Below are 24,527 nucleotides of genomic sequence, written 5' to 3'. Positions count from 1 at the left end.
TGGGGCTGGTTGGGTCGGCGGCTCTTTGCTGGGTGGGAAGAAGGAGGCTGGAAGCGCTGCTGCAGGTGCAGACCGGGGCAGCAACAAGATGTGGGCTTCAGATCTCAGAGTTACGGGGTGAAGGTGCCTGGAGTGATTTGCAGGCACAGATCAGCTTTTCCAGGGGCTCCCAGGAGCTTACTGGGGAATGAGGGTTTCAGCCTCGGCCAAAACCCTGCTGAAGATCTTCCTCCCGAGCAGTGATACCAGTGATGAGTCACTGGCAGCTCTGCTCCACGTGTGATATCGTCATGGCATAGGAATCTCTGGAATGACCAGAGGCCACGGGTTGGTCACACCTCTTCTAGAGCGATGTTTTGGGGGGAGAGCTTTCAAATTACTTGTTGTTTAGTTGATGCCTTAAATTCTTTTCTGCCTAGTGCTCGGTACTGGAATGGTACTATACGCTATTTTGTCCTGTCCTGCAGCACAAGCCGTGTTTAACCCTGTGCTCCCATCTTGTCTGGGCATCTCTAAAACACCATTGTGCCGTCTTTGTTTCTGTATGAGTATCATGGGTGGAAATGCTGGACTAGACAATGAAAAATACTGTCTGAACTTCCTGCAAGACTCTGTTTAAAATAGCGAACAAAGCTGAACATAATGAACGTAATAATTATGAACCGCTGTGGTTTTTAAAAGTCATATTCACCTGTTCTGCTGGCTGTAAAATCCGCCTTAAAAAATGAACGTTGTAATTTCTCTTTGTTCAGTGACGGAGCTTAAAGAAATAGTGTGCTAAATGAAAGCCTATATGTATCTGGCAGTGCATCCAGATGCCATCTGGAATGTAGAAGTCCTGCTGGGATTTCTTTATTCTATCAGCACTGAGGTCTGCAGTTGGAGTTTAGCTGACGATTTATCTGTGTTAGAGTAGAATTGCTCTTGCTCTGGTAGCTGTGTCTTCTCCGCGGGACTTAAGAACTTGTTTGTCAGCAAAGCACATGGGGAGTAAATAAGCTGCTATTTTTGTAGTCACTACTGACTGCGTCCACTAAAATGCCGTTTGCAAATTAATACTGCTGCGGAGCTGGTTTGGCCCCACAAAAGCGAGTTTCTTCTGAAACTGGCAGGCAGGAGAAGGCAGTGACACTGTGAATCACGACGTGATTGCAATTCCAGGGAGAGTCTGGTGCTTTCCAGCGCGGCCTCGACCCAATAGGCTGTAACTCAGATATAATCCAAGGTTTATTTCAGCGTCTGGGGGGGTGGTGGGGGAAATGAAGTCTTCTAAAAGCTGTCCATTAGTCTTGAGGGTATAAAGTATTAGAGCCCATTAGTAGGAGGCATCCATCTGCCCCTCCTGCTAATGCTCATGATAAGACTGTTAGCGATAAAAACACTGGCTGCTTTGCAGCCGCCCCAGCTGTGGGAGCACATCGGATAGGCATTGCTTTCCTCGCCTGTCTGTTGTCTGCAGGACGGTATGCGGCGTTTTGCTAGGCACATGAACTGTCTTCTCCGTTCTTCCTCTTGCAGTCGCTAGGTCTGTGCTTCCCACAGGAAAAAAAAAAAAACATCCAACAAAACCTCTGCCTGTAGAAATGTATTGTTTGGGGGATCCAGCTCCGGCAAGCTGGACTCGAAGTTTTGAAGCGACTGTGGGGAAGGAGGTCATTCTCAGCACTGTTTTCTGCTTCAAGGGACAAACCTGGTTTGCCCTAGCCCGCCAGCCGTAAAGTGAACCTGCTGAAGATGAATTCCTGCGATCTTTGTCACAGATACAGTCTGAACAGCTATGGATGGTGCTATCTTAAGGTAAATCTAAAAGCCTGTCTTTAGGGAAGGTAGCTGCCACGGAGAATAACTGATGGATGCAGAGCAGGGCAAAGAAAGGTCCTGCTTGGAAAATAGGGCTTCGATGCTCGATGGGCCTGTTGAGGTTTGCGCAATGGAAGCAGCATGTTTGACGTTGCTCTGGAGCAGCTCTTCCTACCCCACTGCTGCATGACAGCCCGGCGTGCGCTGCTCCTTGCCCCATGGGAAACGCCGGCTAGCTTCCTTCCCCATCGCCGAGAGACGAGGCACCTCATCAGAAACAGAAAATAGCTACCGACTGCAGCCCTTTTGCATGCAAAGAGCAGCCTTTGGCTGCGAGCGGTTGGGATCCGGTCCCAGGTCTCTCGCAGGGACTTTGTGCTGAGGAGAAACAAAGACCCAGTGGGGGCATTTGGATTCAGCACCTCCCCTTCTCATACACCAGGCTTCTTGTTTCAGGCTTGCTGTTTCAGGTTGCTGGGGTAATTTAGGCCAGATCTGAGGTTAAGCAAGGCTTCTGGCGACGGGGAAGCAGGAGCAGGTTAAAGAGATTTCACTTCTGGAGCTGGAGGAGGGTGTTACGCTGGCACCTTTCCACGCCTCCTCCCATTGCTGGCTGGTGGGAGCTATGGTAACGAGCCGTCCATGGGTTTGGACTCCATGGGTAGATGTGGGAGCGGTGGGTTGCTGTGCCTGGTGGTAAATGTGTTACTCAGATTGGCAATAAAAGGCTGTTAAACATCTGCTTGCAATCTGGGTGTCTGGGCTGCAGCGTACCAGCCCGGTAGGATCCACTGAGCAGCACCCACCAGCGCTCCCGGCAGCGGCGTTCCCTGGCACCATTTATCAAATTACAACCACTTTACAACCAGACATAAAGTATATGAAGCAATTAGGCTTTTTGCTTAGCAACTCCCTCTCGCTTGAGGTGGTTACTGGTGCTCGAGCTGGGAAAGCCGAGAGGGAGCAGCGTGCTCCCGCCTGCCCCGGTATTGCAAAGCACGGTGCTGCGATGGCCATCGTGTCCCCAGCCTGGCTCCCAGGTGGGGCCTTGGAGCCGTTGGAAGGGCAGTGTGTGGAGCAAAGGGGAGGGAGGAAGATAACAGCCTGAAGTTACGGGGGGCAGACTGCAGGCTGTTGTGTATTAACAGTCGGGGAGGGGGCACAACGTGCATCTCAGGGTGCATCGGGGGGGTCCACTGGAAGTGCCTGGCCGACTCGCTCTGCAGCTGCTTTTCTAGTCTTGTTTCTGGGGAAGCTTTTGTCCAGGAGATGGTGCCAGAACCGTACGGCAGCGTGGGACTCGCAGCTGGTGATGCTGCTGGGGCCACCGCTCACCCCAAGGCACTTCTGGCTGAGTGGGTCCCCTGGCTGTCCCCCCCTCCCACCCATCCCTCCGCGGTGGCCCGAAGGTGCTCTGCCACCTTGCTCTGGAGTAAGCATGAGGGCGGGATGGGCAAATGTGGAGCAAGTGCAATAACCATCCCTTTCTGTGCAGAAACGCCCTGTTTTGTGGCATTCCTAACATCTGACCCACGAGGGCTCCACGCAGGAAACTTCCTCAGCCTTTGTTTGCCTTCCTCGGCAGGGCAGGTCACCCACAATGGGCTGGGAGCTGGGTGTCAGGCAGCAGCCAGGGCCAGACGTCCTCTCTGACCACAACTAAGCCACAGCGGTGCCTGTGTCACGCCGTTGCTCACCCAGCGCAGCCCTTTTCCGCGTGCTTCGCTCCCTTTGTCTTTTGTTCTCTGTGTGGTCCCACCGTGGCTTGAAGCGAAGGCTCAGCGCTGCGTGGATGGAGCAGGAGGTGGCTGCTCTGTGAGGACCATGGTGCCGGGCTGCTCCTGGTGTGTTGGCAAGCGAAATCCTTCTGCCCAAACCTGCCTCTCACGTGAAGGGTGACCTGGTGTCCCTGGAACTGCCAGCAGCCAGGTGTCTCCAGAAGACGGCCAATGTGCTGGGACTGGTTTTTGGTATAGCAGATCCATCTGCTGAGCTTCTCCGTCTCCTCCCTGTGCCAGATCCTGACACAAATTCATTTCCCCACTGGTGGGCTTCTGCTTCCAGGATGGTCCCGTGGGAGGCCGGTGGCTTCCCTGTCCCTCCGTGTCCCTGCTAAAGGAAGGACACGGTGCTCAGGGCAGAGGTGGCGGTGCCTGATGCTGCGGGAGCCTCCACGGGACCATCAGTAGAAACACTGAATATGGGTGGTTTTGCGAGGAAAGCCTCGGTGTGTGCCTGCTTGCTGTCCCCTTCCTTCCTAACCTGGGTGGTTGTGAACAAGGACCTTTTAAATCAAATGAAACAAAAAGCCCCACTGGTATTTCCCCTTTCAATTTCCATTGGATTAAGATATAAAGAAATAAGGGGAAAAAATTCTCTTGTGGAAAGCAATAAAAGCTGATTCATTTACCTGGCAGGAGAGAGCCTGGAGCTGTTCGGGATCCTTGGCTGAAGGTCCTACAAAGTCCTCCAAGAACCTCAGTGTTATTTACCCCGTGGGCTGAGCCAGCTCTTTCTGCTCTCTGATGTTAGAGTGTGATTAGTCGGTCCCCTGTAATTGCCATGAACAAGCGAGGGGGACCCTGAGACTGTGTATGGTCAGGGAACTGCATCCCTCCCTGGGGGTTACTAGAGAAGGAAGGAAATCTTTTAGGATCAGATGAGCTTATATGGCATGGACCCTTATCCGGCATACCCTCGGGGTACGTGTGAGAGTAACTCCACAGTAATCGGAGAAGTTTTGCCCTGGGCTGGAAGGTGAGGGCCATGCACAGTGAGCTCCTAACCCTGCGACGGCACGGCGGGCTTCTTTGGTTCTGGTTCTCTTAAGGTTTCTGTTTCACGTCTGTATAAATAAACTGCCACCAGTTTTGAAAGCTCGGCCCTGAAAGCTGTGTGATGGTGAGATTGCAGGGGAGTCTCAGGAGCGGTGCCCGGTGTCGCTCGCAGACCCGGGAGCCCGAGATGTTTGTGCTGAGGAGTAACACCGCGTGCGAGCTGTGGCTCCGGTTAGAGGCTGCTCCCAGTGAAGAAAACCCCATCTGCAAGCAGCTGCGGAGGCAGGGTGGCCGGGACAACCCGCTGTTTCCAGTGCCGTGGTTATCCCCGCCGTGCCTCCCCCAGCACTGAAATGGGATTAGGGCAGTTTAGGAACAGAATTCTTGCTGCATTTGACTTTATAAAACTATTTGTGCCTTAAGCCAGCACGTGCCACAAGCCATCTCTCTGGTCCAGGGCTGGCTGTGGGGATTTCCCCCAAAAAACACAATGGAAACAGTTTAACGTGGCAGCTTTGTCCACAGGTGCCTGTTTTAGGTGAGGAGTGACATGTCCTGGCTCCCAGGTTGAGCTTCCCTGGGTTGAAGCACCATCACACCGACCTGCCTGTGTTCTCCTGAGGTTTGGCCACAAGCATTTAAGCTCCCGGATTTCTTCGCTGCGGTTTGACTGCTGCGTGCAGACCCTGCGTGGCTGCAGAGGCAGAGCGGAGGCAGGGGAAGCAGAGCTGCCTCCCTCGGGGTCATGCCATGACCTCCCCAATCTCGGGGCGCATCGCAGCATCAAAGCCCTGGGAGTTCCCGTGGTCGTTAATCGGGTGGTGATTGATGTTTAGCTCTGCAGCTGGGTTCACAGATGGTAACGTGATAAGGGTGGCAATTCCCCAGTCGCCCTGGTGTGACCGTAACCTGACTGGGGCAGGCAGGCTCGGTGCAACGCTATCTGTCAGCCCAAACCCAGGCAAAAAGCCCAATCTTTCAGAAAGCCAATATATAATGTAATCCTGGCGAGCTGTGCTCTGAGCCCCCACGGGGGTTCCCCCGGGGAAAGCGTGGGGGTCTGAGTACGTGCTCGCCTGTGCCATCCTCAAGCGGCATCCATGGCGCAGGCAGGACACGAGCTTGGCCCACGGTTTGCCGCCAAGCATTTATCCCACAGAACAGAGCTTCCCCGGGTGAACTGACGCCGAGGACCGTAGCATCGCTCTGTGCTATGCCGGGGTCCCATCAGATGCTCTCCCAACAGGCTCATTGGGACTAACCAGACATGTTTTTCCTACCCAGTGGTTCAAAGAACTATAGGAAGAGCCTTCCCGAGGCTTCAGGTGAACTGGTTTCCCCAAATCCTGGCAGGGAACCGCTCTGATGTGGGGACTGCGCTTAAGCTCGGCAAGACAAGCCCCTTCCTCCCTGCTTTGGGGACCAGCTCCTTCCTTTCCACCTCTCAGGCCTCTCCTGAACCAGCATCTTTCTCCTTGTGCCATGAGAAGCTTTGTAAAGGCACCGCTGAGGCACGAGGGCAATTGCCTCCTTCACAGTCACCCAGCCCAGGTGCCTCCCAGACCCCACCTTTCCCCTTAAAAGACATTTAATTGACGGCTAAGAACAAGCAGAGAGAAAATACCCATTGGGCAGCTCCGAAAGTGCTGCAGATAATCATCAGGGTGCCCTACATACTGCCTCGGCTTGGCTGCGAGATCAGACAGGGAGAAGAATTTGACATTGTTTAAAATGAACAGGAGAGGGAAGTAACAACTCCATAATTACTCACCCCGAGTTAATTGACGGTAATTACACTGAGTAGGCAGTGGAGGAAGCTGTGACGGGCTAGCCCCGGAGAGTCATTTGGCGAGCCGCGCTGTGGTGCTGGGAGGATGCCCTCTGAACCCCGTCTCGCAGGCGGGGTGGCAGCCCGGCTCCGAGAGGGTTAAGTTGATGGGTTTGGTTGGGATTTTTTTTTTTCCCTCCCTCCTAGGTTATTTGCAGCAAACAGAGTCTGGGTGGAAGGTCTGAGCTGAGCAAGTGTTTGCTCCTGAGGGGACCGGGAGTTGTTTGGCACTTGCCGAGCCGGGTGCCGTCCCTCCGCGCAGCGCGGGGCCGCTCTGCGCCCGAGCCCCCCGGCTGCCGCCCCCATGGCGGATGACATCGACTGGCTGGACCTGCCGGGCAGGTGGACCTACGGCGTCTGCGGGGACGGGCGAGTCTTCTTCATCAAGTACGGTCCTGCCCGGCAGCTCGCGCGGAGTGGGGGCTGCCGCGGGGATGGGGTTTAAGCTGGGGTGCGGGGGGAGCCAGCTGCATGGCTGGGGGGCTGCAGCAAGTGGGGGGCTTATTCCGGGCTGGGAACAAAGGGTACCCCTTGCTGCAAGCCTCTGGATCTGACTGCTTTCCTATCACACATGGTCGTCTCTCCTTTCCCCCCACTCCTCTCTCCTTGGGGGTCACCGCTGTCCCAGTCTGGTGGATGTTGTTCCCCTCTTTCCCTAAAATATGGTCCTTCCGTTCCTTTGGCTCGAAAAGTCACCTGTGTTGCAAAGACCCTTCCCCAGCCACGGGAAGGGGGTCCCTGGGCCCCCGCGGGTGCTGACAACCCCACTCCTTGTCTTTCACAGCGATGAGACCAAGTCCACGAGCTGGGTGCACCCCGGAACAGGCTACTCCATCCAGAGCGGGCACTTCTCCTGCACCGGTAAGGGACGGCTCCCAGGTGTCTACGTTTGCTCTCTGCCCTCCTCAGACACTGAGCAGGATGTGGAGGTGTGGAGTGAAACCCTCCAGAAATGCAACGGAGTCCCCAAAAAGCTGAGCCAGCAGGAGCTGCCCTGTAGCCGGGGAGGGTTGGGGGACTTTGAATGACGTGCGAGGTGGTGCTGCATCTCTTGGGCATGGGGTTTCTCGCTGGAGAGATTCTCAGGGGGCTTTTAAGCAGACCCCTTCCACAGAGAGACTCCCTGTGGTCTCTGAGACCTGCCGCTGATGGGGAGGAGACTCAAAACACTTTAAAAATACAACTTAAGCATATGAGAGCCAACCACAGCAGGACGCAGCACCTCATGAGAGTCATAATCATCCCGTGACTCCCTGCCCACGTGCTCCTGCCCCCCTCTAGTGCTGCTTCCTGAGAAGGGGGTCTCCACGGTTCCCTTCTGGAGAGGTGGGGCCTCAGTGCAACAGCGAGTGTTGCAAACCATCCAGCCGCAGATGCTTCGGGCAAACACTCTGTTCCGGTGCAACACCCCAGCCCGCAACAGGGCACCGGCACAGGGGCTGCGCAGGGCAAGGGAGGGTGACCGCTGCTTCTGTCCTGTCCTTCCAGGGCTGCCCCGAGGCTGGGAGGTGGACACCACAGCACATGGGGCCTTCTACTTCATCAAGTAAGTGAAAAGGGACTGGGGGGACAAGCTCCTGCCTCCTGCTCGCAAGAGCCATTGCATCCCCAGAGGATGCTGCTCCCTGGGCATGTCTCTGCCCAGCGGATGCTGCTACCAAAATGCTTGCGAGTGCAGTGCAGGCTGCTGTAATCCAGTCTCGCAGAGACCCAGAGCAGTAAAGACGTGCTTTTGGAGGCTTTGGAGCATAGCAGTCGCTAGAGGATGGAGCCAGGGTCTGTGCTGCTAGTGCATGTTGGGCTTGGGCGGGTGGGTGCCTGTGGCCCTGCTGTGGCTCGTCCCACGCTGCTGTGGACATGGCTGTGACAGTCTCGCGGCCCCAGCAGCTGAACAAACCCAGAGCTCCCGCTGGCGTGGGAGAAAGCAGCGTGTCGGGCTTGGTAGCCATGCAAGGGGCCACGTCTCAGAGGCTGCTTGGATGCTGCAGTGATCGAGCCCTGCATACTTGGGCACGGTGAGCTTTGGCAGAGGGCTAAAGCTCATCCCAGCATAGCAAAGCGAGGCCAGGCTGGAGTTACCTGTCCCTGTGAGGCCGTGGCAGGCCCTGTACATGATTAGCAGGGACCAGACCCCACTCTGGGCTATGTCCTGTGCCTGGATCCTGCAACCAGCGCTGCTGGGGCAGGTGAATCTCGGCCCATCCCCTGCACCCAAGGGAGCTCCTGTGCCAAGTTACTGTTTTAGATGCAAATGTCTCTTCTGAGGGCTCCAGGAGCTCCAGGGTGGCGTGGGGGAGCCAGCCAGCCCCCCGCCCTGCGTCATCCCTTGGGGAAACATCCCCTGAAGCCCAGTGGGGACTTTCTCCAGGGCCCTGCAGCACCCAGCCCTTATAGGAGGGAGCCCCGTGGTGCAAAAGGTTCCTGAGGCATGCACTGCCCAGGGCAGACAGTGCAGAGCTGGCTGTGCTTGCCGGGATAAATGCAACAGGAGCGTAACTTGGTGAGGATCTGGCCCGAGGTGTTGCTCCGAGAGCCCTGGTTCATCCCAGCAGGTTGTTTCCCATTGCATCTTGCCCCCTCCCTGCCTCCAGTCCAGGAACTGGGACCCTGGAGGGGTGATGTTGGTGTCTAGACAGGCTGAGCTGCAGGCTGCTGCCGCCTCCTCGCCGCGCCTCGCGCAGGGCTCCAGGTCCTGCTGGGTGAGGGTGTTTCAGATGAGATCTTTGAGCCCGTCCCTATCTGGCACATACGGAAGCTTCTCTGTGTGCTCAGGCAGCAGTAAACCCGGCGAGAGCAAAGATCCCAAGGTGGGCTGAGGGCTGGAGCAAAGCACCGGGATTATCCGGTCTAATCTGTTGAGCAGAGCCAAGGTGTCCTTGAATCAGCCCCGTGTCTGAGTCGTGCAGCCACAAACGTCGCTGGGAGTGGGGCTTGCTGGGCAAGGGCTGTGGTGGTGAACCTCCCGGTCAGGTGAGAGCTGCATGCCTGCAGCACGTCTGCAATGCTTCTCCATGGCAGGGACCGTCTTTCCCTGCAGTCAGCCATCACGGCGTGCTCAACATGTTACCTGTGCTTGTGGTTCCCAGTGCACCGTGCCAGCTGGGAATGCCGCAGCTGAGCAGGGAGAGGGTCGGGGCTGGAGGTGGGGGGCTCCGACTGGGAGCTGCTCCCCCCAGCCCCGGCTGTCGCAGGCTGCACTGGCTCCTGCCTTTGCAACAGCACCCACAAGGTGGCATTGAGGCTGGCGCAGCGGTGCATGCCCTGCACGTTGCTACACACATGTGTAGGGCCCAGCTGCGGAGAAGGGGCCCGCTCGCCTGCTGGCTCCCTACAATGCTGGGCACCCTCCCACCTGTGCCAGCCCGGGGTGCGGGAGGGCAGCACCCAGCCCCGTGCCCCAGCTGGGTGCTCCCCTGGGGAAGCACTGCTAGTAAAAGGGTTCTTTTCCACCCTGCTCCTGCCTCCAGCTCTCTGACTGCGGAAGGAAAGGCCCCACTGTGTCTGTGCCTTCGGGCTGAGATGCGGCTGGGAGCCGATGTGGCAGCACCATGCACCTCTCGTCTGTGCGAGGGGTTAGGGAACAACCGGCCCCCAGCCTGGCTGGGCTGCACACGTGGCTGGTGCTTAGGGCTGCCTGGCTTGGCTGGGGGGGTCCCCGAGAGCAGCGCAGCTCCCCACTTGCTCATGGGCTTCCTGGGCTGTTTTTTAGTTCTTGGGGCTCTCCTGGGCAGCAGGAGGGCAGTGGGGTGTAGAGCCGCGCCAGCGGGTCCCCACTGCCTGCGGAGCAGGGGAACGGCTGGGGACAATGACCTTGGAGAGGGAATGACGGCGTGTAACTTCGGGGATGCAGGGGTCCCTCTGCTGTGGGCTGGCAGGGAGGGAGGGGAGGGAGGATCTCACCCATTGCTGGGGTGGAAGGAGGAAGGATGCAGGATGCGGAGCATCTAGTGAAAGCCCCTCTCCAGCCCCTAATGCCGTGTGGCTAATGGGGGGATTATAGGATCAAAGGCAGCCACCAGTTTTTCCTTCCTGAGAGCCCATGTCCCTCCCCACGCCAGCTCGGCTGCGGAGGATGAAGGGTCCCTGCGTGCTGTGGTGTCTGTGCCCCCAGCTGCGCGGGCTGGGTGCAGGCAGGGTCCTGGCTGTGGTGCCTGGCAGCTCTGGCAGGCAGAAATAGGGCAGTGCCATAGATCAGGGCACTGTGCCATTGCTGTAGGGCTGGAGTTTGCAGCTCCCCAGTGCCTCTGCAAGGGCCCGGCTCTGCAGGCCGGGAGTCACCCTGACATGGGCCAGGGCTGGGGGACCTGAGCAGGGCTGGGGAAGGGTCCTGCCAGCCCCATCTGAGCCATCGCTGACCCTTGGCACTGCTCGAGGGACCAAACGGTGGCCTTTGTCCTCCAGAGAACAAGCTGTGGTTGTTGAGCTGTTTTGCTGCCCGTCCTCCGGGTGCTGCATCCTCTCCCTGTGGGCAGCTCTCCCTGGGGTGCAGAGCCTGGGGGTGCTGCCTGGCCCTCTGCAGTGGGTCCCATGGGCCTGGCTAGGAGCTAATGGGCTCCCCTGCCCAGAGAGATGAAGGGTGCAGTGGGGACGGTGGTCCGGGCTGTCTCCCTGATGCTGGGGTGCAGAGGGGGGAGTGTGGTCCGGGCTGTCCCTGATGCAGCGGTGCAGTGGGGAGCGCGGTCCGGGATGTCCCCCTGATGCTGGGGTGCGGGGGGGGGAGTGCAAGTCCCGGCTGCTCCCCCAGGGATGCAGGGGGTGTGTGTGTGGGGGGGGCAGTGTTGTCCACCCCCCCAAACGCTGCAGGGGGAGCAGCACGGTGACGGCTCCCCCGCAAGTGATGGTGGGGGGGGCGGTGCTGTCCCCCCCGGGGTGATGGCGGGGGGGGCGGCGGGGCGGGGGCGGCAGACCCCCCCCCCCCGCCGTGCTCGGTGCCAGCCCGGCATCACGTGCCGCTCGGCGGCCCCCGAGCATGCCCAGCTCCCGCTCGGGCTCGGGCTGCGGCTCCGGCTCCGCTCGGGATGGGGCTGGGGCTGCCCGGGAGGATGCTGCGCCCGTAGGAAGCGGGGGGGGGTCCCGGCCGCTGCCCGCCCCGCACGGTGAGTGCCCGCAGCGCGGCTCCCTTCCTCCTCCTCCTCCTCTTCCTCCCGGGCGCTGGGGCGGCGGGGAGGGCGGCAGAGCATCTCCCCATCGGGGACGTGTGCCATGGGGCAGGCGGGAGGGGGGCGAGCAGTGCAGGGGGTGCTTGCTTAGGGGAGGGTGGGGGGGACCTGTGTTCCGGGGGCGGGGGTGTCACGGCCCCCCCGGGGTGCCCTGAGCCGTGCTGCATGGCCAGAGCGGGGTGCGCTGCGGGGGCCAGCACCTCCCGGCTGCCCCAGGGGCTGGGGGCCAGGCTGCCCCTGCACCCCCCCCACCTCCTTCCACGCTTTCGGTGAGAAATGGGGGCTCCCCGAGCTGTCCCCGCGGCGTGTTTGTGTGCTGGCTTGTGTCCTGGACCCCGCTCCCGCGGGCTGAGGTCCCCCGGGCTTGGACCCGACTCTGTGCACAGGTGGGCAGCACCGAGGCTTCGGGAGAGACCCGGCTTTTGGAGCCCTGGCTCAGCACCCCCAAAACCCTGTGACTGTGACTAGTGGCTTGGGTGGGCCAGACCCTCCCAACCCTGCATGCTGGGGCTGGTCCCCGTGGCTGGGCACTTTGCTGAGATCGCAGGCAAGACGGGCTGTGATGGATGGAGCCCGAGATGTCGTCTGATGCTTCCCAGGGACCCGAGCTCTTCCTTCGGCTTCATGGCTCCTGTCTCGCTGCCCGCTTGTTAGCGGCGAGCCAGCCTCTCCCTCCTCGGCAGAGAGCAAGAGCGAACCGCCCTGGGGATGTGTGTCGCCTGCGAGATGCTGTGCTTGCTTGGCCCCCCCTGCATCGAGGTGTCTGGCAGTGCCGGAGACGGCGCGTGAGCCGCAGCCGCTACCCTGAGCAGTCAATCGCAGCTTTGTTGCGCCGCTGTTAGATCTGAGGGAACAGGGTTTGATTCATCACATGATGGGGCATGTTTAATACGCCACAAGTCTATTAAACCCCAGGGGAAGGGGCTGGACTGGCTGCCCTGGGCCATTCTCCCCCCAGGATTCAGTGGGGACCCAGCTCCAGCCACGGTGCCCCTCTTCAGAGGGAGGTCCTGCCCCTCCATCTCCTCTTTGCAGGGTCTTTGCCATCCTCCAAGGGCTGTGCTGTGGCGTGGGAGGGCCGAGCCCTGTGTGCATGGTTTGATCCGTACCGCCTGGCCCCACCATCCTGCCCGTGACGTGCGCCGTGGTCCCTTAGGTGCGGGGGGCCGGCTTCCCCCTCCAGCAGGCTGCTGGCGGCTGTGTAATCCCTCTGTGCAGGGAGGCAGGAGGGAAGGTGCAGTGGGGAGTGGGTGTGTGGCTATCCTGGGGTGTGGAGGGGTGAAGGCAGACCTGCCAAGGAACGGGCACAGAGGGGACCAGGGTGGTGTTTGCTGGGGGAGACATCCTTCCAGGCAGGCAAGGCTGTTTGCGGCGCTGCGTGCTGCTCTGCAGCCGGGAATCAGCAGCACCCGTTGGTTTCTCCCACTTCTCCACGTCAAGAGCATCTGCATCTCGCTGTGCATCCCGCTGTGCATCCCCGGGGCTGAGCGCAGGGCAGGAGCTGGGACTGCTATTCTGCGCACCATCACTCCCAGTACGGCTTGTCCTGTGGTGCAGTGTGCACAAGCGTGTGCGCAGACATGCACACACTGGGCTGCGGCTGTGCATGCAGCCACTCTGATTCCTGCCCCCGAACCCTGCCGGTATTTCCTTGTGGGGGAAGAGAGGTCCTGTCCTGCTCCCATCTGCACCGGTCTCTCTTGTCCCCTTCAGTCTGCCAGGAGAGAACGAGGCTTCCCCACCATGGCCCCGAAGGAGCCTCCTTCCTTCCTCCACCTGGCAGAAGCCATGGCTGAGGGACACCCAGCCCCATCACCCACCCCGAGCCAGCCCCTCGGGGAGCCAGAGCCGGGATTAGGACTCCCAGATAGGGGGTGGCTGAGGCATTAAAATTCTTGAGCGTCTGCTAAAAATCACATGGTGAGCACAAAGCCTGGCCCCATTGGCTGGTCTCTGCCTGCCTCGGCTGGAGCCAGCCTGGGGGGAGCAGCCCCAGCACCCCCAGCCCATGCTGGGGAGCATGGTGGGCCGTGGCCCCCATCCTCTGGCACTGGGCCACCAGCGCCATCCTGGCTCCAAGCACCCCGTCACCCTGCCCATCTCCCCGGCTGTTCCCTCGGAAAGAGAGGCTGTGGTGAGGGGTCCCTGCCCTCCTGGGCAAAGCCAGGCGCAGGGGTCCCCCGGGCAAACCCCACGATGGGGCAGCTCACCACCCGGCTTTGGGCTGCTGGGGCTGGCACCGGCCTCACTGGAAACCATGTTTTCCTGCCGAGTTCCCATAGAAACCAACGGGAGCAGCCTCTGGGCTGGCGGGATGAGGGAGAGGAGGACGGGCAGGAGCAGGCAGGAAGGTGAGCTCCGGGCCTGGCGCTGCTCGGATGAAATGACTGCACCGGGTGCCGGCTGCTGCGAGGGTGCCAGCAGCCGTGCCTGCCCCGGGCTGCTCCCCGCCATGGGGAGGATGCACCAGCATCACCCCATCTGCTGGCTGTGGCTCCCCGTGCCACGGGATGCGTGTGCATGGGTGCGTGTGTGGCTGTGCACACCCGTGCACGCCGCTGCGCTGCTGCTCTGCAGCCAGGCCTGGCGTCGGGCGCAAACACCGACCCAGATGGGCAGCATGGGATTTAATCCCTCTCGAGGCTGCCGGGGCCGCCTGAACCCGTAGCAGCTGCGCAGGGTCTTGGGTTGTTTTTTGCTCTGTCTGTGCCCCTGGGAATCAGCTGGGTTGGGCATTTCTCCTGCCTGTCTTTGCTTGCGGGAGGGGAAAGTGCAGCTCTTTAGCTGCTCCTCTCTCGCAGGCATTTGTAGTAGCATCTCCCCCTTCTGTTTTCCTTAGCTTGAAACACGATAATCCGCAGCAGGCAGCAACAGTACATTGAGGAATGTGCCGTCTCCTCTTTAGCCTCATTTTTCCCTCCGCGCCTGCCTGGGGAAGCCCTGCTCCGGCGGCAGCTGCACAGCCCCTTCCCACCGCCCCATGGGCAGCACCGCGGTGTGGGGAGATGGGTGCCTTGTGCCCTGCCAGGCCTCCTCTCTGAAAACACCCCGGATTTCATGGTGCTGCTGAAGAGCATCCCCCAGCATGGGACAATGGGTGGACAGGAGAGCAGGGGTGACTTGCGGGGGGGGGGCACACACGCTCTGACCCCCCTCCCTGCAGCCCTGCTTGCTCCTTCCAGCGTCCGAAGCTGGAAAAAATCCTAGAAATGAATTGTTTCTGTGCAGGCAGGTTAGGGCCCTCCTGATTTCCAGTAAGGTTCTGGTTTTATTTCAGTTTTCACTCTGCAGCAAAGCAAAGAGCCTGGCGAGAGCCCGGCGAGGGCTCCCTGAGGAGCAGCGGCTGCAGGGTGAGGTTGCTCCGGCCGTGGTATGCAGGGAATCAGGTTGGATGATCCCGGTGGCCGGTTGTGCCCTTAATCTGTGAATTCACCAAAGCTCTTTAATAAAGATTCAAAGTCACCAACTTCTCAATTAAGGGATGAGACAGCTCTTGATCCATGTTTCTGGGTCAGCTGGAGAAAGGCCATTTAAGACCTGGGTGATTGCTTTCCTTTGATGTTTCTAAAGGAGATGACTTTTGAATAAACGCCTTGCCAGCATGTGCTGTGCAGGAGGGAGTGTGGCTTGGCCACCTCCGAGGCAGGACACAGCCTGGAGTCCAACCCTGGCTGCTCCCAAGTCACGGGCCGAGCTGGGGGAAAGTCTTTCCTCCTCTCCCTGCGGAGCGTGGGTGCTCCCTGCCACGCGGTGCTGGGTGACGTCCCGCTCCCCTGGGATGCTCCGGGCAGTGCCGCCAGCCTCGCAAGGTCCTGCCGCTGCCGTGCTGCTCTCTGCAAGGTGCAGGGCAGCCTTGCAGCGAGGGCAATAGCACCCTGCCCAGCCCTGGCAGGCTCCCTTGGAGCAACCGAGGGGCTCGGGGAGGTGGATCAGACCCTCCTGGGGCTCAGCACCAGGGCCATGGGTGGTCTGCACCCTGCCAGGGCCCCCTGCTCTCTAGGGTGCTTCTAACCCTCTGTTTACCTCAACAACAGCGGTTCGCATGGGTGTTAATTGCAGGAGCTGGCAAGGGACTAATTAGGGGATAATGAGACGGCTTTTGTGTGTGCCTGGCATCCTGTCGACAGACGCCCTGCGCTGTGTGGGTGATCCCCCTGTGCCGCGTCGGTGATCTCCCTGTGCCGTGCCCCGCTGCCCCATCTCCCTGGCTGCCACAGGTGCTGCCCCGCTGCCCCAGCCTGGCAGACCGCAGCAGCTCAGGGTTTTCTTCCACCACCCCGTGTCCCCACCACACTGGGTCTCAAAACAGCCGGTGATGATGCTCCTCTGATTAAAGCAGAGGAGTTCCCGTCCGGGTGGCAGCTTGGCTGCTCTGAGCCCCCAGAGTCCCACTGGTAATTAAGTGGCCGCCAGAGCCTTTGCAGCGCAGCCCTTTGTTCTCGGAGCAGGGAGGCAGGATCCGGCTGACGCGGGGCTCAGGCTGCCCCCTCCACTGCCACCGTCTCCCCTCGCCAGGTACCATCCCTCCCCATCCTTGCAGTGTCCCCAGTCCCCCAGGGACTGGGTTTGGGGACTGAGGCTGGGGACTGTGGCTTGTCCGCACGGTCGCTCGGTGACCGAGCAGAGAGCATCCTCCTGCATCCTCCCACCGCTCCAGCACCCATCTTCCTCCCGCTGCCGCCGCCGGCGCGAGAGGCTGTTGTTCCTCTCCTCCTGCCTGCAGTCGCCGGGGACTGGGAGCCAGCGCTCGCCGCCGAGGCTTCCTTACGTAACCGCCGGCAGCGGCAGCAGCGCAGCCGCTCCGGCAGCACAGGCAGCTCGGTGCTGCCGAGGCCTGGAGCCTCGCACAGGCTGCTGCCAGCCAGGTAAGGGCCACCCCAGCACCACACTGGAAATAGGTGCGCGGCTGCCAGCACCGGTGGGCTCGGCTGGGGCTGGGCTGAGCGGGAGCTGCCTCTCCGGCTGCAGCCGGGGCAGGAGTGCCACCCCTGCCCCACAGGCCTGGGGGATGATGTGCCGTGGGTTGGGCTCCCGTCCGTGGCTGGCACCCGGCAGAACAGCCAAGACCAGTCTGGCAGCGCTGGCAGCACCGGCCGCCTCCCAGGCCTGCTCAGCCGGTTCTGCACCAGCCGGCGCAGCGCGCCGAGCACTCGCTGCTTCCCGGGACACCGGCCGGGCGCCCGAGCGGTGGAGCTGCTGCACGCCTGGGAGATGCAGTGGGTGCCGGGCTCAACACCCTTCCTGGGGTGCTGGGCCCCCGGCAGATGGACTGGTTTTGGTGCTGGGTGAGGATGGGGGTATGCGTGCCTGCGGCAGAGCCAGCGCTGAGTACAACATCCCAGGCTGGAGGGGAGAAACTCAAAAACTCCATCCCACTGGCATCGCCCCCAGCAGCCTCACGCCCCCTGCTCTGGGCCGGGCTCCCAGGGCGGTTTGGAGGGACCCAGCTGCGGCGGGAGGCCCCAGACCCTCTGTGGCGGGTGCTGAGCTGCAGCCGGCGGGTGGGTGGTGCGGTGCCTGTGATCCGGCGGGCGAGGGGTAATTACAGCCCAGAGCCGGCTGGGTTCAAAGGGCTCTGCCGTTGCAGGTGGGGCTGGCAAGTGTGAGCCCGGCTGCAGCTCGCCGTGGGCTCAGTGCGGTTATTCACTCGTGCCGGTGGCTCAGCCCAGCCTCTCCTCCTTCACCGCGATCTCTGCCCCTTGCTGTGGTTACGGGAGGTGAATCCACCCCAGCTCTGCAGGGATTTGCTCCCAGCCCTGTAAAACCCTGGGGTGATTTGGTGGTGTGGGGGTTGTGTGCTCCTCAGGGCTGGCGGACGGGTGCAGGATGAGGCCAGGGTGCGTGGGGCAGTGAGACAACGCTGCCTGTTTCCAGCCGTGCTGGAGGGAGCAGCTCATGCAGCTTTGGCATCCCCGACCCACCACAAGCGTGGCTGGATGCAGCTCAGCTCCCGCTCTGGGCTTCTGCTCTCCCTTTTCACCCCCATCCTTGCGGTCCCTGGAGTCACCATCGCTTGTCACTTGTCCCCGTGTCCCCCTGTGCAGCTGTCCTTGGGGCCAGGCTGGCTGCAGGGGTCCCACGGCCACGACCCATACCCCAGGGCCCTGGCGGGGGGCTGAGCTCTGCCCCCCCTTGCAGGGGGATGCTCGGGGGGTGGGAGGTCCCCCAAAGCCCCGGCCCCCGGCCATCTGCTTGATGCACTGAAACTAATTTTCTAGCCTTTATTCTTCCAGAGAATTTGAAAATGCGATTGTACCCTCAGGGCCCAGAAAGCGAAAGCAAATCAGGAGATATAAATCTGCTGGTTTCGCCTGTGTCTGATTATTTTAAAGCCAATTGCACAGTGCCAGCCTGCCAAGTCCGGGGTGTTGGGGGCTGGGGGGACCCCGGGTGGGGGCAGGGTGGGCTGACATTCGCCAGCTCCCCCGCCGTGCCGGTCTTCCTGCAGATCTGCCGGCTGGATCTGCCGTGCGAGCGCAGGAAATCTTTTTTCCCTCTTTTTTTTTTTTTTTTTTCCTTTTTTTTTTTAAATGCATGTTTTGTGAATGTGCAAATGCAGTGACCTTTTGCTGGGGCCGCCTGGAGCTTCGGCTCTGGCTGCCGGCTGCTCTCCCGCTTGTCAGGGAGATGAGGGTTTTGAGAGCTACGTGCAAACTCCAGGGCCTCTGGGCTCCAACACTCAGTTGCAATCGTGGTGATGAGTTCCCAGAGGGGAGGAAAGAGCTCGTTTCCCATCTCTCCCCGTGTGCCCGGAGATGCCAGGCCCTTCACCAGCCATCAGCGCCGCTTCTTTGCATCCCATCCCCTTCCTCCCCACGCCTCCTCCCTGCTAGCAGCAATCTGTTATTGGTGTGACCTTGTCCCCCGCTGCCATCACAGGAGGCTCCGGTGGCAAAACCTCTCCCTGAGGGTCCCTGGCCGTGGGCAGCCGGGGACTGGCCCGCGGTGCCGCGGGGGGACGGGGCAGAGCACAGGCTACCGGTGGGGATGGTCTGGCTCCTGCCTGTGACCACCAGCCCTTCATGCTCCCGCCAAGTTGTCCCCTTCCCCGGCATCCTTGGGCACGGCGAGTGGCTGCTTGGGTTGCGGACAGGCCTGCGCTAGCCCCCTGCAGATAAGGGCTGTGCCGGCGGGGACCCGACAGGAATGTTATTTATGTGGTTAAAGTTCACCTGCTGTTAGGAGCCGTCCTGGGCACATGCTCAGGGGGGGTTTGGGGTGGCCCCAGAACAGGGCTGCCCTGTCCCTGGGGTGGCAAGGTGGCCCCAGTCCAGGTGCCACTATAGCCCTGGCCCTGCTGGGAACGGGTTCTTGGGGCTGCTCCGGCTCCCGGGAGGATGCTCATGGACAGTGGGGTGGCACAGACCCCAGCTCCCAGCCCGGTGAGACCAGGGCTTGGCCAGGGGAGGACAGCGGGATGGGGCTGGTGGGATGGGGATGCTCCTCGCCAAGGCAGAGCCGGGGTCGGTGCTTTTGGGGCAGGGGAAGCAGCTGGAAGCAGGATGCCCAAGCGCAAGTGGGGAAACTGAGGCACAGAGCCAGCATCGTGGGGATTTGAGCCAGGGACCTCTCTCAGGCCAGATGCCTCCCTCTGACACATGCTGTCTCCTCCCCGGAGAGCTCCTGAGGTTTCATGGGGTGAGCGTGCATGTGTGTGTGCTCCTTTGCACGCGTGCACTATCTGGCACCCAGCAGTCCCATTTCCTGATCGGGGTTTGGGTGTTACCATCATATAATTAGTCTGTAATTGCCCTGTAATGAAGTAGCAATCCTGTGGCGGGGCTGCACTTAAAAGGGCTTCCCCCGCCCTGGGCTGCTCCCCACATCCCCCCCCTCCCCGGCATTGCACCCAGAGCCCTGTCCTCCTCCGCAGGGTGCTGGGGTGGGTGGGTGCCTGCCCATGGGGTCAACACTGCCTCCACTCCTCCTGGGAGCGGGATGGAGAGATCTGGGGCAGGACGTCCTCAAAGAGGGGTCTCTCATGCGCTTGCCTCCTCCTGCTCTGCTCCTTCCAGCTGGTGGCACTGGGAGCACTGGGAGGTAGCATGTCCCCGCAGTGCCTGTGCCAGCCTTGCAGGCTGACCCGGTGCCTATCAGCACTGCCTTTCACTCCCTCCTGGCCCCGGTCCCGCTGCCTCCAGGGCTCTTTGGGGATTTCCTCTGCCTCGCCTCCGCTTGTCCCCACTGGCACGGCCGCCCCGCTGGCAGCACCCAGCTTTGCCCGACCTGCGGCCACCGTGCCATGCTCCCGCATTGCCCTGGGAGAAGAGCCACCCCATCCTGACCCCATGTCCCCCCCCAGTGCCACCGGGTGAGATGGGGGCTCCTCTCCCTTTGTCCCAGCCTACAGGGCTGTTTCCCTCCGGTCCCATTTAACCCCCCCCACCCCGCAGCCGGAACGGAGAGTGCTGGCTATTAATAGCCTGGCACGGATGCTGGGAGGCAAACATGCGTGGAGGGGGGGTTGTTTTGGTCTTTTTTTTCCCTCAATCCTCCTATTTTAAAGGCCAGGCTGGCTCCGCTGGAGGTGGGGGTGCCCACGCGCTGGCAGATTCCCTTTGTAGATCCTGGGAATGGGACCGAGTGTGCCAATCCGCCCCACCCCCTCCCCCCGCCATGCCCAGGCGCTGCGTGGCACCGAGTTCGGGTGGGAGGGGGAAGGGGCTGGGGACGGGCGGGCACCCCATCTTTTGGGGTGGCCTCAAGAGGCGCTTTCCCCCCCATCCCCCAGGGTGGATTTGCATCCTCCCGCCCTGGGACGTGGTGCTGCCCTGCGAGGGATGATCAGCCCTGGTTCTGGGAAGCGCAGGCAGGGGTGATGCGGTGAGAGGCAGCGAGGAGGAGGAGGAGTCATCCGAGGAAGGCTCAGGTGTGTGTGCCAGCCCTGGGTAAAGTCCACATGCCCCAGCATCTCTTCTTTCAGGTTTGCTGAGCTGCAATGATTAGCAATTGTAGTTTTTATTGTGAGCCTAATGCCATCGGGTTGTGTGCGCCTCTCCCCTCCCCGTCACCCCCCGCCGCTGCTGCCAGGTTTCCCCAGAAAAATTGTTTGATTTGGGGTATGGGTTTTGTTTCTCTCCCCCTGCCCCCCGTCAAGTGGATTGTCTAATTTGGAAACAACAAGCAACCATCGTGTGTGAATGTAATGAATCTTTTAAAACTCATCAGTGTGAGAGGTTGTGTGCGTGCCACAGAGGGGGGTGGGGGGTGTGTGTGTGGGTGTTTAGGTGGTGCAGCACCCCTCAGCCTTGGCGTGCAGTGCCAGACGAAGGGCTTGTGATAGCAATGAGGCTGTGTGGGGCCTTATCTTATCCCTCCTGCGCTGGGCTTATCACCAGACATGCTTGTGCTGCAGATAAGCAGGACCTTGGGTTCAGGCATGAGTTGGCAGGGGGGAGCGATGCTCCGTGTCCTGGCACGAGTGGGCAGCAGGGATGCACCGTGGGGACCAAGTCCCCCTACTCGGGCTGGGGGCACGGGCAGGGGGGTCCCTCCGTGGCTCGGCTCCCAGGCACCTCGGTGTGCAGGGGTGGGAGCACGAAACTGCCGCGCTCCCGCCAGCGGGTGGAGGATGTGCCTTTCGTTGGATGGTGCAGAAACTGGGGCTGGGAACTGCACATCAGGTTTGACCCCGTCCCTTCTTCACTTTAAGCAAATGAATGTGCAAAAACCCAATTTTTAGGCCAAGATGATGACTGTGGGCTCATCTAGCTGCTTAAGTAAAAGCGGTATATTCAAAATACCTGAGAAGGAGCCCCCAGCTTCTCTCCCCAGCCCCAAAATGTGAGTCTGTGCCAGAAGGAGCCCTGGACCTTGCTGGTGGTCTCTGCTCTGTTCCCAGTGGATCTATGGTTTGCTGGAAGAAGGCCATTTTGGGTGCTTGCTGGGCCATGTCGGTGAGCACTGGAGGAGCTGGAGAGGGGAGGTGTTCATGCAGAAGTGCTGCCCGGTGCCAGGGCTGCTTGCAGGGCTCGGTGGGTGCTGTCCCGGCGGGGCAGGAGGACCCGTCATGGGGCCAAAGTCCCTCAGGGTGGCCCTGGGGAGGAAATCCCTGCCTGAGGCCGTCTCATCCCCCTCACGCCCCGTCAATCCAGGCCCTCCGAAGGCAAATTTGCTCTTCCAAAGTACCTTTGCAAGATGCTGGGGGTCAGGGTGCTGCATGGGGCAGACCTGCCATGCTGGTGCCTGTGCCGGGAAGGGTCCTCATGCTGCGGTGGAGTTTTGGTGGGTGCCCCGGTGGCAGCCCTGGGGGGAATGAACGGCAGAGGATGCCTGGGGAGCTGCGCAGCCGGGCTGGGGATCGGCACGTCTCCAGCTCTTCCTCCCTACCGTCAGGCGGGGCGAAAGAGCTCCGGAGGCAGGTGGCTGGGGCGATGCCCTGCCTGCAGCCCGGGCCTCGTGCTGCCTGCTCGTAAACAGGCTGTTATTGTTTGTGCGCTTCACGGCAGAGCCCCCAGGCTGCTTGTGCAACCGGGGCGGGGAGCTGGCTCAGAGCACTGTGGGGCTCATTGCACCCCAGATGGAGTCTCCTTGGCTGGATCCAGCTCCAGGAGCACAGGGAAACTCCCAGACATGAGCTGCCCCTTCTCAGCACCGAGCTCCCCAGCACAGGGATGCCACGTGCAGTTGTGCAATGGAGAGGTCCTCATGGACGTGCCCGCCAATACCCTCTCCATGCCACGAAGCGGCTTCACCCCCAGCAGGCAAAGCAGTTTTGGGACTCCCCCTTGCTGTGGGCAATGCCCGGGACCAGCCCCGTGTCCCTGAGGTGCACTGCATGGCCCTGCTCGCCCCATGGGCTGGAGCTGGGGTGAAGCAAGCAGCCGTGCATGCAGCCCAGCCTCGCCGATGGTATGTGGCTGCCCCGGTTCTGGGCTGTTGGTGAGCCTAGAGAACTGGGAAAAACAGGGCAGGGTTTTGTCTTCTTGAGTGTTTCCTCCCGCTGGAGCAAGTGCAGCCATGGCAGTGCTGGTACGAGGGAGTCCCATGGTGGCACGGTGCGGCCATGCTCTGGGTGTCAGCCACCGCGGCCCTGGTGAGCAGAGGGGCTCAGCTGCGTGCACTGCTCCGCAGAGATGGTGACCGGCACCCACTGCCCTGGGTCATGCACATGGCATCACTGCCCATCGCTGCTGGGCGAGGGGCGTGGAAATTGTCTGTGACTGCAGGCACCCCGTCAGATGATCCAGCGTGGTGCCGAGTCCCTCTGACCCATTTTATGAAGTTAAAAATGCACTATTTGCTTTTCCCGTATTGCTGTTTTTAGCACCCAGGCAGGTGGTGCCCGGCCGGTGCCCACCACTGGGTCCCCGCTCCTTTCCCAAAGCACAGAGCCTGCTCCCGCTGCCCGGAGGCAGAGCTGTCCAGGGAATGAAAATACATCTGAAGCACAACATAAACCAGTGTCAGGCGTCTCTCTGAGCCGGTGCCAGTGTGGTTGGGGCCAGGACTGGCAGCAAGGGGCTCTCGGGCAGCGGTGGCCGCCGGCTGGGCGGCGTGGCCGTCCCCGGTGCCTGGCGTGGCCGGGAGCAGCGGGAGTGGCGTGAGAGCCGGCGTGCACTGGGGGTGTGTGTCTGTGTGTGTGTGTGTGCGAATGCCTGTTTATATAGGAAGGAGCCAACCTGCAGTTTCAGATTTCAGACCTCCCTTATCAGCCAGGCCTTCCCTGCTGCGCTCAGACGTGGCGGCTCTCGGAGGCAGCTGACGCTTCTCCCCCTTCCCCGCCAGCCCGGGGCTCCCCACCTTGGCACCGAGCTCACCGCCCTCTCCACGGCCGGCGTTGTGGACCCGGCAGCGCCCGGCGAGCAGGTAGGCTGTGCTGGCTGTGGGGTGCTCTGCCCTTGCAGCCTGGCCCATGGAGGGGGTAAGAGGGGGACCAGGGGGATAGAGGAAGAGGTCCCAGGGCTGGAGCGAAGGCGATGGAGATGCTGGAGGGGTTTGCGCTGTGCTGGGGCAGCCAGTGAGTTGGGGCTTTGCTGGAGGACAGCCACAGAGCTGCTCAAGGGCTCACGAGGAGAGGGGCTTGTGGATGCAGCCCTGGACATGAGCACGGTGGAGGCATTTGCACCGTGCCCACAGGCGAGCAGCACATCCCACCAGGCACGGGCATGGGCATGGCGCGCGGGAAAACCCAGCTGTGATCTCCCAGGGGTTAAACTCTTTGCAGGGAGCTAAATTGAAGGTGTGGCAGCACAATAAGGCTGGCACGGCTGGGAGCGGGACAGAGGCACCCAAGCGCATACACACAGCTCTGCTTCCAGTTGGGATGTTGGGTGAGATCCTGCCCACCCGGCGGTTCATGGCTCGGAGGGGTCGTACCTGCACCCTGTGCCATGGGCTGGCTCTGAAGCCTGGGGCAGCCGCTGTCCCTGCCTTTAGCTGAGCTGGCTGGGAAATCATGCTGCGACCTGGAAGCACTGTTTAAAATCGCCTCTTCTCCTGGGGGAGAGACCCAGCTGCATCGCCTGCTTTGTTCTGTTTAAAGAGATTTTTTAAGAATGGCTTTTTTAAAGCAACCCTCTGCTGTACCCTGCTATACCCTCTGCTGTACTCTGCCATGCCTCGCTCGGCTTTCCCAGAGCCTGGAAAAGCCCCTTCCTCCCCAGAACCTCCAGCTTAGCTGCTGCTGTCTTGCAGAGCAGCGAGAGGCAAAGCGACACCAGCACCCCACAAGCACTGGAGGATGCTCCAGCACCGGGCAGCGGCGGGTGCTGCGGCCCCTGTTCAGCAGTTGGCAGCAGTACGTGGCTGTTGCAGGTCTCCTCTGGGCTTTAGCATGGGATGGCTGTGGTTTCCATCCTGTTGGCGCCCAGCCGTCTGTGGGGATGCTGGGGAGGTGGGAGTGATCTCCTCGCTGCTCCCCAGCGCTGACAGGGCGGTGGGTTCATAGCTGAGCGTGAGCCTGGCACCAACCTGCTCCTTCCTCCCTATTGCTCCAGCGACGGTGGGCGAAGCACCGGCCTC

General features: G+C 61.0%; 1 protein-coding gene across 4 annotated transcripts in view; it reads left to right on the top strand.

The window, feature by feature from the left end:
- The first annotated feature begins 7,199 nt into the window (after positions 1–7,199).
- PLEKHA6 (pleckstrin homology domain containing A6) overlaps positions 7,200–24,527 on the top strand; it is a 54,648-nt gene continuing 37,320 nt past the window's right edge. The window contains exons 1-2 of one of the 4 annotated variants that reach the window (XM_064472346.1): positions 7,200–7,266; positions 7,894–7,951. The gene's annotated coding sequence lies outside the window, so the exon portion shown is untranslated. Of the gene's footprint in view, positions 7,267–7,893; positions 7,952–11,422; positions 11,502–23,202; positions 23,373–24,527 lie in introns of those variants that run through there. The other 3 variants (XM_064472347.1, XM_064472351.1, XM_064472350.1) reach the window with 3 other exon arrangements.

This window comes from Phalacrocorax carbo, chromosome 23 (assembly GCF_963921805.1).
Source record: "Phalacrocorax carbo chromosome 23, bPhaCar2.1, whole genome shotgun sequence".
Lineage (NCBI taxonomy): Eukaryota > Metazoa > Chordata > Aves > Suliformes > Phalacrocoracidae > Phalacrocorax > Phalacrocorax carbo.
This window is presented reverse-complemented; position numbering and strand designations above follow the sequence as displayed.